Source organism: Parasteatoda tepidariorum, chromosome 3 (assembly GCF_982258835.1).
Source record: "Parasteatoda tepidariorum strain Cologne lab strain chromosome 3, Ptep-v5.0, whole genome shotgun sequence".
In the NCBI taxonomy this organism is placed as follows: domain Eukaryota; kingdom Metazoa; phylum Arthropoda; class Arachnida; order Araneae; family Theridiidae; genus Parasteatoda; species Parasteatoda tepidariorum.
This window is the reverse complement of record NC_141757.1, coordinates 93,147,056-93,161,335: the sequence shown is the minus strand read 5'-3', so window position 1 is coordinate 93,161,335 and position 14,280 is coordinate 93,147,056. Positions and strand designations below refer to the sequence as shown.

The following is a 14,280-nucleotide window of genomic DNA, read 5'->3' as shown; positions in this document are numbered from 1 at the left end:
AACAGCATGCATATTAATTGAATCAAGATTAAATGTATCAATTTTTCAACTTAAGGAAGAGCAGGAATCCGGAGCTGGAGCCCGGAGCTGTGTTTTAACTGAAGCTTGCGTTCGAAATTTTACAATGCTCCAGAGGGCTCCAGCAATTTAATCTTGAAGATATTCAAGAGGATTACTGCATTGTAAAGACCTTGCCCGTTAATTGCGTTTAAAAGAAAAAGAAAACTGTTCTCGGCATTAATATAAATTTATAATGATTTAAGAGCAAATATGAAGGAGGATTTATTAGATTCAATTATTTTCTTAAGAATGAATAAGTAACTCAACTCTAAAGTAAAGTAAATTTATATTTTCTGCCTTAACTGATGATTATGTGATTTTTGTTTCTTTTTGTAATAAAAATTTAAAATTAAAATCTGAAACTTAAAAGCGCGCATAAAATTAATTATTAAAATTGCCGGAGCCAGTGTCTTAACGGAGCTGGAGTCAAAGCAGCTTTTCGGCTCCGGGTTTCTGAAGAAAATAAAATTTTTCAGGGTGTTTTATACGATTATTATTCATTCTTACAGAAATAATGATGAATTTCACAAGAAAATAAAACCGAAAGATTGCGGCTAGAGTCATCCAAAGATGGAATTTTTCAACAAGATTTGGCTCCTTGCCACAATAGCAAAAATTGAAGGAATGATTGGCCAAATAACAAAATGGCTGTTTCAGAGAGACCAGGAAACTCTCCGGATCTTAATTCAACAGTCAATCTATGGGCAAACTGCAAGTAAAGACTTTCAAAAAAACAAAATAATAATAAATAACAGAACCAAAAAATTAGTCTCATTTGTATTATGAAGAATCTATGCGAAAACGAGTGAATTCTGAAGTCGAATGAAGAAAATAATTATTAATTAAAAGCAAAATGTATGGATGTTAACTGTACCAAATTTAAATCAAAATTAATTTTAGAAGCTTATTTTTTTCAACAGATTTATTTAAAATTGGTCTCCATTAAAGAAAATTCTTCTCATTAAAATAGTAAGCAAAATGTCGTTTATAACAAAGATAACAAATGGGAAAAAATTGAATCGAACTATGTTTTTATCTAACCCATTCACAAAATAATTTATCTTCAAAATCACCAAAAGGTTAATCATTTCAATCTTATCTCTAACATCGTTTCCTACTTTTCTTTCTTTACAGCATTCATGCAAACAGAAGAAAAATAAAAATAAAAAGGGTTAGACAACTTAAAATTTGTTCGCTGACGATAATACTAAGCTGTTTACAAACGTGACAATATTCTTTAACTAGTTATTCATTGCCTTCTGTTGACCCGATTCCAGATTTTATAAGCACCAGCCGTAAAAAGATACAAGTTCGCTTTTTTAAGTAAAATTATTAAGCAACATTAAAGGAAATAAATTTATGAAATAATGCACGCGTTTAGAAAAAAATATATAAGTGAGTGTTAATTTATCGAATGCCGAAGCATTCAGAAAAACATAACAAATAAGTGTAAGGTAATTTTTTTAAAAAATGCAACAGCATTTAGGGGCAACTTTATTTAAAAAGAAAAGCAGTAATGTTTAGTAACCAGGGGTCTGTCCAGACATTTTGTGAAAGGTCCGTTTTTGTAAAATTGTGAAAAAATTACTCGTAATTTGTGAATATAAAATAAAGGTTGAGTCACAACTCTTTCAACCAGGGTCCTGCTTTTGTGAATTTGTGCAAATAGGGTCCAGTTATTGCAAAAAACTTTTTCAAGGAAATTTTAACTTGTAAAGAGATACAAGATTATGCTCAACACTGTAAAATTATAATTTTAAAAAATAAACAGCAATTGCTGTAACATTTGTTTTTTTTTTCCCGTTCGATTGAGGGTTTATTCGATTGAACAATAATGAAGATAAACAAATTTGTAAAGGGGCCGATTAAAAGATAAATTATTTTGTGAAGGGTCCGATTTTATGAAAAGATATTTTGTGAAGGGTCCGTTAACGGACCCAAATTTCTTCTAAAAAGACCCCTGGCAACAAAATTATTTAACTTCTTAAATAAGCGCAATTTTATAAAACAATGCAGGAGTGTTTAGAAGAAAAATTATAAAGCCACTAAAATTTGTGTACAATTAAGAAATAATGCAGGAGCGTTTCGAAGCACAGTTAAAATGAATAAATTTATCACATGATGTAATAGCGTTCAAATGCAAAACTTTAAAAATGCTTAAATAAACATACATTTATCAAATTATTCGTTTAACGAAACAAATTTTACAATATGATTAGGTACAATAAGAAGGTACAATATAAATTAAATTATAAGAGGTATAATAAGGCAAAATATAAGAAGGTTACAATATAAATTAATCATATAAATTTATGACATAATACACACAGACCAGAGTAAGTTGACTTTACTTAGAGATTAACTTAGAAGGTAAATTTGTTTTGGTATTATTTCGTGCATCATGCGCTAATTTTTATTAGCAACAAAAACGTTAATATGTACTTTTTTCGTAAGCTATGGATTTTTAATTTTATGAAGAGTTTAAATCCAGAATTTTATATTTATTTTTTATCTAATAAAAATTTTGGTACATGTCTTACCAAGGTACTATCCAAATTTTCATAATATCATAACCCATATTAAAAACTTTTTCCCAAATAAAAGATGTAAAAATTAATGACCGTGTAGAAGTTAATAGAAAATATCAATGCTACTATTTTCACTGATATGAAAATACATGTCCAGAATTTTAATTATGTGTTTGTTTTTTATTATTAATTTAAAAACGAAGATATTGGAATTTCTTGCTAAAAAACACCTGGAATATGAGAATATTCCATCACAATACCGAAGCATAAGGTTAGCGGCGAAAAGGATTAAATATACATGCACGAAACAGGAAGCTGCAACCTGGTTCCCACTTTTCCCGCCAATGCTGGGTCAAAGGTTAGTAGGGTGAAAAAAATGATTCAGGGTTGATAGCAGACGCGATGAATCAATTAAAGTAAAAAAAAAGAACAGGGGATCACAGAGCGAAAGAAAGGGGTTAGTTACAAAGAAGATAACACTAATAGCTTGCATTTAAAAAAATTACCCCTTACCTTCGTGAAAACTGGTAATGAATGGGAACTTTTCATGTCATGGATGAAAATAGAAACATAAAAAATCTATTTTAGAAGACACATAAATATTAGTATCATCCAAAATAATGAGTCCAATTTCAACAACAGATACAGACCAGCTTGCATGTTGAAACTATGTTTAATAATATAGATTCGCTAACCTTTAACCCTTTAACTTGTTTCTCTGCTTTGTGGCAATATCTTTGAATTTGACTGCTCTGCTACAACTTATCTTATATCTACAAGACAAATAATCTCAAGATAAAGCATTGCAGAACAACCAGTTCCTTAATCAGTTTTAAGATCTATTTGACTTTAAAAGTCATTCTTTATACCTTTTTACAATTCTGGTTTTTGGCCATTAAATTTTTAATTTTCATTTCAAAAATTTAATAAAACATAATAGTAATAATTTTAAGAGCCATCAATATCATAGAAAAGCATGTGCAAGTGTACAATCGAAAATAAGGATCGATAAATTTACAACCTGGCCAGAGTTATGACTATTTTATTTCTGTTTAGAATAATTGAGCTTAATTTTTATTTATTTATTTATTTTTTAATTGCAAGAAAGTGAATGAAACGGGAAATACGATACGAGTAACACTAACACAACACCATACCATACGAGGAAAAAGAAACACTCATACATGGAGTGTTATATATAAAATATATATGTATATAAGGAAAAAGAATGGACAGAAAAAACGTTATTTATTACGATGGTGCGTTAATAAAAAGAATTTGATTGAATCTAAATATATGTTGTTTATTTTGCATTTAAAAAAGACATATCGGTGTTAACTAATTAAAGAAAAATTTATTAATTAAAAAAATTAATTCCTGAAAAATTGCTTTCTCAATTACTGTGAGATAAAAAAAAACGGATAAAAATACATTTTTCACATAAAGGCGAATATATTAAGAAAAAAAATACATAACGAAGGAAAAAAATATATTAAGAAGAGAAAAAAATATTAAGGGGAAAAAATATTAAGAAGAAAAAAACTAAAATTTCTTTCCCTCATTAGCGTAATTTTTGTCTTTTCTTATTAATTAATAACTGAAAAATAACTATATATTATATTATGCATTCAAGTTTAAAATTTATTTTCTTAAATGCCTGCATTTTATTAAAATAATTCTTAAATATAATTCCAATTATGTTTTCATATATGCAAATGAAACCTTGATTTTTACGAAGATAATCCTTTACATCGAATTAATTCATTTTGATATTTATTCTATTTTCCATACCATTTTTCTATTTAATACTATTTTGAGCATTAAAAATTGACAATAAAAAACAAAAAAAATTTAAATGAATGCTTATTGAAAACCATATTGCGGAAACTTTAGTGGACATAAAATCCTAATTAAATACTAATCTTTAAGATTCATATTTTATTCAATACTTATATCGCCATAACTAATTAAAATAACAAATTTTAATTCTTGAGATATTATCTCATTCAAAACGCACAATGTCGTATTGAGTTCATAAATAGATAAATGGCTTTACCAGAGACCTTGAAAAGCAACTTTTTTAAACTTTACAAAAAAGTAGAAAACTGTTAGACCTTATAACATGGGGGAAAAGAATCTCAACGCAAAGCACGATCTGGCATTCAAGTTCTTCAGAACCTGATAGCGAAAGGCACGGTTGAATTGAAAGTAAAATCTTTCTAAAACAAGTCATTTTTTTATTTTATTATGCAATAGGTTTTCGGAGAACGGAAACGGGTATTATGCAATTAAAAGAATGTACTGGATGGTGTGCTTAGAATAATATATATTGCAAACGACCAATTTTAGAACGAAGAAAAAGAATCTTAAGTTCACATGATGCGTAATTCCAAAAAAAGAAGTTTTTGCAAAAATATTTATTTTACAGTTATAACTCACAGTTATATATTTATTACTTACAGTTCATATTTATTTTACAGTTTATATTATATATAGATAAAATCACCATTTTATAAACTTTAAATTACTAATATCGGTAAAATATAATTTGCAATGAAGCCTTTCTCCCGCGATATAGCGTCCTATTAAGGTAGCAGTAATTTTGATGGACGATATTATGATTCAATACGGTCCGAAATTTCCAAAAATATGCAAATAAGCATTATATTTAAAGTTACAATAAATTTAAGAACAAGAAAAATAGAAAGATGTTAAAATATTTAAATCAAATCACAATTTACTTCAAGTACAGAGAAAAAAATTTGCCCTTCTTCTTCAATGCTGGATATCAATTAAAAAAAGCATTGCAACATTTTATAGAACTAAAACAAATTAAACACTAAATAACTACTGCCAATTGGGTATAATATAAAAAAAACACAACTACTTCCACTTAGTAGGAATAACATTTACCATGACGCAATGCTAAATTCTATGCCACTATCCACATAAATGCCACTATCCACATAAATCAATTATTAATCAAAAATCGAATATCAATTACTTTTCTTTATAATGCAATAAAATCTGGCGAGCAGCTATTTAAACGATCAAACACTTCGTTTGTTTATTTGTGGCTTGAGGTTAGGCTCGCAGAAAATGCCGTTCATGGGTTAAATTTAGTAGGAATAACACAACCTGTGACGTAGGCTATAGTATACCCAATTACATTACTTCAAATGAAAGTAATGAATGAAAACGATAAATTCATCATCCAAGGAATAGTTCAGCTGACCAAGTTAGAAGACTAAGTATGAGTTTGAAGAAAATCGTTGCCTTTTTCCTGTATAGCTTTCAAGAAACTAAAGTGTTAATATTAATTTTCATATATTTTATAACTTCCAAACTTGTTCTTAAATACTTTGCTGCACAAAAGACGATTTACTTTATTAAAATATAGTTCGAAATAAGCAATTTTATTAAGCAAACGATTATAAAAAATAAAAAAAATTTCTGAATCGTTTTCTAATTCATAATATATAACTTTTCCTTCACCAAATAAAATAGGATGGATGCCCTAGAGAACTTTTCGGGCTAGGAATTCTTTAACACCAATATTTTACAAGCTAAGTAAAATTTGAACGTCAATTTTAACATTTTTCAAATAACGTTTTCCTTCGCTCACAAGTAACATTCTTTAAAGAGTGTTAGGTTGAATCGTCAATTCCAGAGGTAAAATGTAGGAGACAGGAAAAATAAATAAGTAGGGGAAAAAATGGCAAACGGTGCTACGTAAACATCCTGAAGGTAAGTTTTCGTTTTTCAGAGAGATGGGAAGGGGAGATAAAAAGTAAGGAAAACTACGGTTATTTAGTGGCACAATTAAGGCGGGACTGACTCTTTTTAAGTAGTATATTATCAGCTTTCAATTTATACTAGAAGATACTTCTACAGGTGTGTTTTGAACTGTCTACATTCTCAGTAAAGTGGAAATTTGTACAAAAGGTGGACAAAATAAGCAGAATAACTTAACTTATAATTTGCAAGTACTTTCTACATTTGTTACCACGATCAAAGAACCCTAAATCATAATAAGTGTTCTTAGACATGAAAATTGGATCAACATGAAGCAATAAACCATCGAATCATTTCAATACTATTTAAACTATAAGACCTTGCGAGTTAGTTGCAAACTGAAGTCGATATAAAGTTGAGTCATGCAACTGAGTAATCAAGTTTAAGGAGGACTAATTTGCAGGATGATATGGTTAAACTAAGAACAGTATTAAAGCAGGGGTCTGTTTAGAAGAAATTTGGGTCCGTTAACGGACCCTTCACAAAATATATTTTCATAAAAACGGACCCTTCACAAAATATTTTAACTTAAAAACGGACCCTTCACAAAATGATTTTTCTTTTAATCGGACCCTTCACAAATTTGTTTATCTTCAGTATTATTTTATTAATCGAATAAACCCTTTCCAGGGCAGAAAACAAGAAAGATGGATGTAAACGAATTAAGTTTTGTCTTCGGCAGACGATTCTTCCATTATTCGTGCGAAATTAATATTCTGCGTTCAGCAGCATAGGCTAAATACCAAATATTTGTATGTTGCATCTCTAATTTAGAAGCAGCAATTGTTGCTTATTTTTCAAAATTTAATTTTTTTAATTATAATTTTACAGTGTTGAGCATAATCTTGTATGTCTTTACAATTTAAAAACTCCTTGAAAAAGTTTTTTTCTGCAATAACGGACCCTATTTGCACAAATTCATAAAAGCGGACCCTGGTTGAAAGAATGTGAGTAATTTTTTCACAATTTCACGAAAAACGGAGCTTTCACAAAATGTCTGGCAAGACCCCTGTAAAGTTCCAGCAAATTTGTGAGATGTCAACACTATCTTAAATTAACTACTAATATATATATATATATATAATGTAATAAAAATTTCCGATCTAGAAAATTGAATACATAAATTAAGATAATTCAAATTTATAATACGTTCTATTGCCATACTGTTAGAAATTTTAGTTCAAGTTGAACAATATTGTTCAAATTTGCTACAACCTTAATAAGGTGCAAAGTTTATTCTTATTATCATGCAATTAAATCTTCTTTTATCTTGATTACACAATAATATGGCTTAACCAGAATATAGAAATAGTTTTATTTAACACTTTCTTTACAAGACACAGACTTTGCAAAGTATTAGGGTTCCGTTCAACTCTTAACACATCTGAGCTTCATTGCGCAAGCGCGAATACGGATCGCAGTATCGCTACAAGGGGTAGAAAGTAAGGTTAGCGTTAAGGTTAACATGGTAAGGTTAACATGGCTATGTCAGCTGGGCACGAAAGTACAAATACATCATTGAAGTACAACAAATTTAATTTCTAAGAATAAGAAAGCAACAGACATTAGGCAGATTTCAAATGGCAGCTATCTGAATCAGGCACCAAAGTACTACAAAATATTTAATTTCGCTGATTCAGAAAACAATACGCAAAAGGTAAATTTCAAATGGCAGGTACAACCAGGCACGAAAGTACTAATACAACATATTTAATTTCGTTGATTGAGAGTACAATACGCTTATGGTAAATTTAAAACGGCAGCTATGTCAATCAGGCACCAAAGTACCAGCACAATACATTGAATTTCGCTGATTTAGAGAACAATACGCATAAGGTAAATAGTAAATGGCAGCTACGTCAGCAACTCCGAAGAGGGAAGGGGGGATTTCTGCAGTGAGAATGATTGAAATGGAGAGACACTTCATAGTATGATTCTCTCGCGAAATCACAAGAGCTTTTAGGAGTGATAACACTCCCCCACATAAGTTGCGGTTAAAGCTATAATTGCAAGGAAGAGGAGGAACTTTTTGTTTCCCCCCAACTCAGGATTGATAGCGTGGAGGAGGGAACAGGACATATGCGGAAAACGTTATTATAAGTTAATAGCAATAAAAAGTTTAAATCATGTCAGCCTTAATATAAAACAAGCTAGATTATGCTCCGCTTTATACGCCTTAAGTTGACACGTTATGTATTCGAATATGTATGCTACATCATGTATAAATAAAAGTCATTTTATGAAGTCTTGGCTAACTTTAAATACGACGATCTGCATGTCAGAGGTAAAACTTAAAGGCATCTGCATTTCAACGCATAAAATGTCTCGGTCTTTTGAATTTAAATTATAATATATTGCTTGCGCACGTAAAAATGCACTTTAAACTTGAAGCATATTATGTTTTCTACCAGTAGACTCGCAAGAAACACTTGAAAAACATTAAGTTTTTAAAATAAAGTGAAAACCTTGAAGCAATACGTGAAAAACTTTAAGGTTCAGTGAAACATTGGAGGGAAAAATACAAAACTTACAAAACAAATAACATACATAATCAATTAAATAATGTGAATAATCGGATATCTTATAACAACGCAGATGGAAAAAAAAGTCATAAAACAACAGCAAAAGCATGAAGCAAAATTTGAAATGAAACAAGGAGAAACGGCAAATAAATAAAACTTCAAAGGCTGTTACGTTATTTGTACGTGAATAGATGCATCTTCATGACCTAATAGTGCACAAAATAAAAATGTAACTAGAGAAAAAGTAAGGAATAAAGAGAAGTGATGCAGTACGAGCATATTACAATGTAACTTTAAGAAAGCACTAACACATCAAACTAAGATGTAAAGTTGAAATATTTTTCTCTTCTTTTTTTCGTAAAAACATCTTAGTAATATTTAACCAGTGAAATACCCCTCTGAGCTATGTGAAATAAAATACTTTATTAAGTTTGTTTGCATCATATTAATATTTTTCAGATGTCATTGTGTGCCAATACTCCTCCATTTTAGTATAATAAGCCCTCCTCGTCATTTTTTTAAAAATGACAAACGTAATCCAATTAGCATCTTAGGCACAACAAAAACAACTTAAATCAGACATACTTAAGATTCTACCGAACGATTTTCAGTCGCGTAGGATTTCTGGAAAAGGCTGATAAAGAGAACATGATTTCAGCACTTACACTAAATCTCTTAGAATAAAGGACATAACTATTAAAACTGACACGAAATTCAATTTTGTTATCTTACACATTTACCACCATGTGTACCACCATTCTAGAAACTTCGGCGGGAGCTCAGCTAAATGGATTAGTAAGATGTAAGCAATGTAACGCAACGGTTTCCATGTCCTTGTAAGGTTTCTTCATCCTTGTTTATCCTTAGTTCGATTCGCTGACTACTAATAATGAAACAGTTGGAAGGTTTATTTAATTCTTAGAAAGATCGCAAAATCAAAACAGTTCAGAATAAATGGAAAGTGTGCAAGTATAACTAGTCATAACAGAACTTTATCTCGCATGATACAATTAGAATTTGAAACGCAAAAACCGTTAGCATAACGTCAAGCATCAGAAAAAACATTTAATGCAAATAATATAACTAAAATAATCGTTGACTAATAATAATGAAACAGTTGGAATTAAGTCTAAGAAAGCTCGAAAATATGTAGTAGTATAACCAGTCGAAGATAAATAGTAGTACAACCAAGGAAGGAACCAGCTTAGAAGAAATTTGGGTCCGTTAACGGACCCCAAACAAAATATCTTTTCATATAAACGGACCATTCACAAAATATTTTAACTTAAAAACGGACCCTTCACAAAAAAATTTATCTTTTAATCGGACCCTTCACCAATTTGTTTATCTTCATTATTGTTTTGTTACTCGAATAAACCCTTCTCAGGAAGGGGGGGGGAGAAAGACAGATGTAAACGAACTAAATTTTGTCTTCGGCAGACGCTTCTTATTATTCGTCCGAAATGAATATTCTGCGTTCAGCAGTATAGGCTAAATACCAAATATTTATATGTTGCATCGTTAATTTAGTAGCTGCAATTGCTGTTTATTTTTTAAAATTTAATTTTTTTTAATTATGATTTTGTAGTGTTGAGCATAATTTTGTATATCTTTAAAATTTAAAAACTCCTTGAAAAAGTTTTTTTTGCAATAAAGGATTCTATTTGCACAAATTCACAAAAGCAGACCCTGGTTGAAAGAATGTGACTTAACGTTTATTTTATATTCGCAAATTACAAGTAATTTTTTTCACAATTTTAGAAAAACGGACCTTTCACAAAATGTCTGGACAGACCCCTGGTACAACTCAAAGTAAAACCAGTCATAACATAAATTTATCGTACATGATAGTTACAATATGAAATGCAGAAAACATTAAATACAAATAACATATATGTAATTATATAATATGACGAATGAAATAAATATACAAATATAGTATGAAGTTATCTGTTAAAATATTTGGAAAATTAAAAACGTTTATAGCTGTATATTTTAGTAGGGTATAACTACTTTCCTTCTAAACAAATTTATTCATATTTTACAAATAAATATTGACAACGTCGGCATTCCAATCTCAATAAATTAATACGTCGAAATAAAATACGTAACGTTTTAACCAACATTAGATTTATAATCTAAAATCAATAATTGACAATGCAAAGGTGGAAAGATATTTCTATAGCAGATATTCATTTATATATTTTAATATACCGGTATTACCCATATTGCTAAAAATATAGAGAAATTAAGTTTATGATAATCTTTTTTTAATCGAAAATACAAAAGATTTCATAAAACGGTTTTAAGAACAGGAATTTTTATTTGAATTTTAACATAAAAATTTATTCAAACTCGCTGTTCCTTCAATAGATTTCTTGACGGAAGGAAAAAAATACTCAAATTAAAAGTAAAAATCTTCGAAGTTTTGTGTAATTTAATTTAAATTTGTATCTTTTTAACAGCTATCTCCCAAAGTTCTTTGTTCTTTTTATAAATTGACAATTTGTATGTTTATGTTATATGCTATGTTTATGAAATAACGAAGCATTTCATTATAATCTAATTCATTATAAGCATTTCATTCACGAAGCATTTCATTATAATAATTCAAATAACGAAGCATTTCATTATTTCATAATTTAATTTACCCGAGCCGGTATTTGAGATAAACTAATTTAATTATTAAGGAACGATACAAAACAGCGTCAGAGAGAATAAAAGAGCTTGATGAATACATAAAAAAAAAATGAAATAAATCAACAAAATAGATATGCGAAATTTAAACAAATTACTTAAGCTTGTTTATGCAGAATCTTATAATAATACAATTTCCCTTCACATTGATTTAAATAAGTTTAAATTCAAAAGAAGTTTATTAAAAATTTTAATGTTTGAAGATTAAAATTTCAAAGAATTTTTCAGCAATGAATATTTTCTTTAAAAGAATAAGTATTGACATTTTAACAGCAATAAAATATTATGAAATAAATGCTTTGTTTGACCTATAATTTGTTGTAGTTTTAATGAAAAACAATATGTTGTATTGATATAAAAACTAACACATTGTAAAAAATATTAAATTCAGAGAACTATGAAAATTCAAAATTTGTAGGAATTGCGACTAATTTTGTGGATTCCAGTCCGAAAATATGTCATTTAATTTTATAAGCGGTGTTGAACAGTTGACCCAATTCTGAGTTTACGACTATCAATGTTCAAAAGAAATTCAACTCCGCAGCTATGTAATTTTGAACGCAACCCAGAAGATAAGAGAGCTCCTGGATCAAGCCTCCGTGGCGAGCTTTTTGATGGAACTAACTCGCATTGGCGTTACATGGAGTGCAAAAATAAGAAAAACCACCTATGGTTAGTCCGACGGAAAGAATATTCTAAGCCAGTGGTTCTTAACCTTTTTAAGCCGCGACCCAAATTTGAGAAATATGTTCATGTCGCGACCCAAAAAAAAGTCAAAATTAGGCTGAGTGAGCCACAATGACTTCTTCTAGGAGGTGTTGGTATTACTTAATATTTGGTGTATTACTAACTTTTTTGGTTCGACTCAGCGCGACCCAAGAAATATGCTTCGCGACCCAATTTTGGGTCGCGACCCATAGGTTAAGAACCGCTGTTCTAAGCCATGACCCACCTACCACATAGGATATTTTACGCCAGCACTGTGGTCGGTTGCGGGCCGGGGAAAAAGTGACAGCCACCGCTGGTATTCGAACCTGCATCACCTCATCGGGAGGCAAACGCTCAATCCCCTCAGCCACCGTGGCTTTGAAAATATTCAATTTTTCAGACTCTTTCCTTTTTTAAAAAAATAAAAATAATAATAATTGTAACTCAGTTGTTAGGCCTCTACTGCAATTTGTAAAGCGTTGGCGACCAGGAGCCTAAAAATTACTATATAATTCATTATTTTTATTACCCAATAATAATTGTTTAGTTGTTAATTTAATGATTACTTTATAACAAATCATTAATAATTTTAATAATTGCTTTTAATTTTATTAATTTTTAATTTAATCACTTTATTAGTTTTAAAAAATTTAAATTTTTAACGCGATTGAAAATATAACAAGTAGTAAAATCAAGCAGGAGATAACAAAATGCACCACAGAGTCTGAAAAACACCTCAACATTGTGATGCTATTTAATAACGCTATCAAACAACGAAAGGAAAAGCAGATAACAAAACAAGAACTACCATTCATATTCCAGTGACGTCACTCCAAAATGCAATCTGGAAAGCGTGATTAAAATCAAGATAAAAGAAGTTTCGTAAACAACAACAGATGTTTTATACGCCCAACTGCACGAACACATTTTACAGAAGAGCAAACCGATGATCAAAATTCATAAACACAAAAAAAGGATCCTGCTGGATCAGGCCGAGGTTTTTGTTGGCCTGCCTACACCCCCAACTGGATTTCACAATAAGCAGGCCGAGAGGTCTCGCGTGCGACCCAGGCAGGCGCCTGCGTGTGCCTCCCTATATGCAGGTGGTTGAGTTAAATTACAGCAGTTCATCGGGATTAATGGTTTTAGTATGAAAGAATTTTAAATTTATTAAAGCTTAACAAAAATGGCATCTTAATTTTTTTTTTTTCTTCATGATTTAAAGATCATCAATTGAGGGTGTTGTCTTCAAACGTTAAAGCATGGAAAATCTCTGCATTCACATTTTATTTGAATTTTAAATTAACTTTCAAATTTTGAGCAACTTTCAATTTAATCCTGTGGAATAATTTGTAACATGAAGTGTCTTAATATGCCTTATTTCAAAGTTATTTTTTTATCACAGGTTGTTAAAACGATTTAAATGATAAAATTGGGAATTCAAATAGCAATTTTAATCAATAACCGCTGCATTTACGTTTCTTTAGTGAAATATTTCAAATTTAAAATGCTGCATAACTTACAATCTGATGTTGTAGAATAATTCAGAACACAAAATGAATGTATAAGACAGCAGTTCCGAAACAAATGGTGTTCCGCGGAACCCTAGGATTCCATGGAAGAGTTAAAGGTTCCGCGATTTAGTACTTTTTATGATAAGTTATGATTTTTGAAACCTCTGATTATACATACTCAGATCCAATCTATAATACATAATTTATTTAATCTTTCTCTTGCCTTAAAGAAATAATTTCATGCAAAATGCCAAAAGATAGTAATGGATTTATTTAAATGAAAATATGATGTTTCTAATAAGCATTTATAAAAATTGCAAATAACAAGGATCAAATGTTTAATCTATTGAAAACACTAGCATAAATAATAATTATTCATTTAAAAAAAAAACTTTCAATTAACATTGTTGGACAAAATGAAAAATATTAATGAAGAAAGCTGGTGAAGAATTATTA

At 29.8% G+C, this 14,280-nt stretch overlaps 1 protein-coding gene across 8 annotated transcripts in view; it reads right to left on the bottom strand.

Moving 5' to 3' along the window:
* Positions 1 to 14,280, bottom strand: part of LOC107444455 (uncharacterized) — a 219,828-nt gene that overhangs the window by 102,407 nt on the left and 103,141 nt on the right. The window lies entirely within an intron of this gene.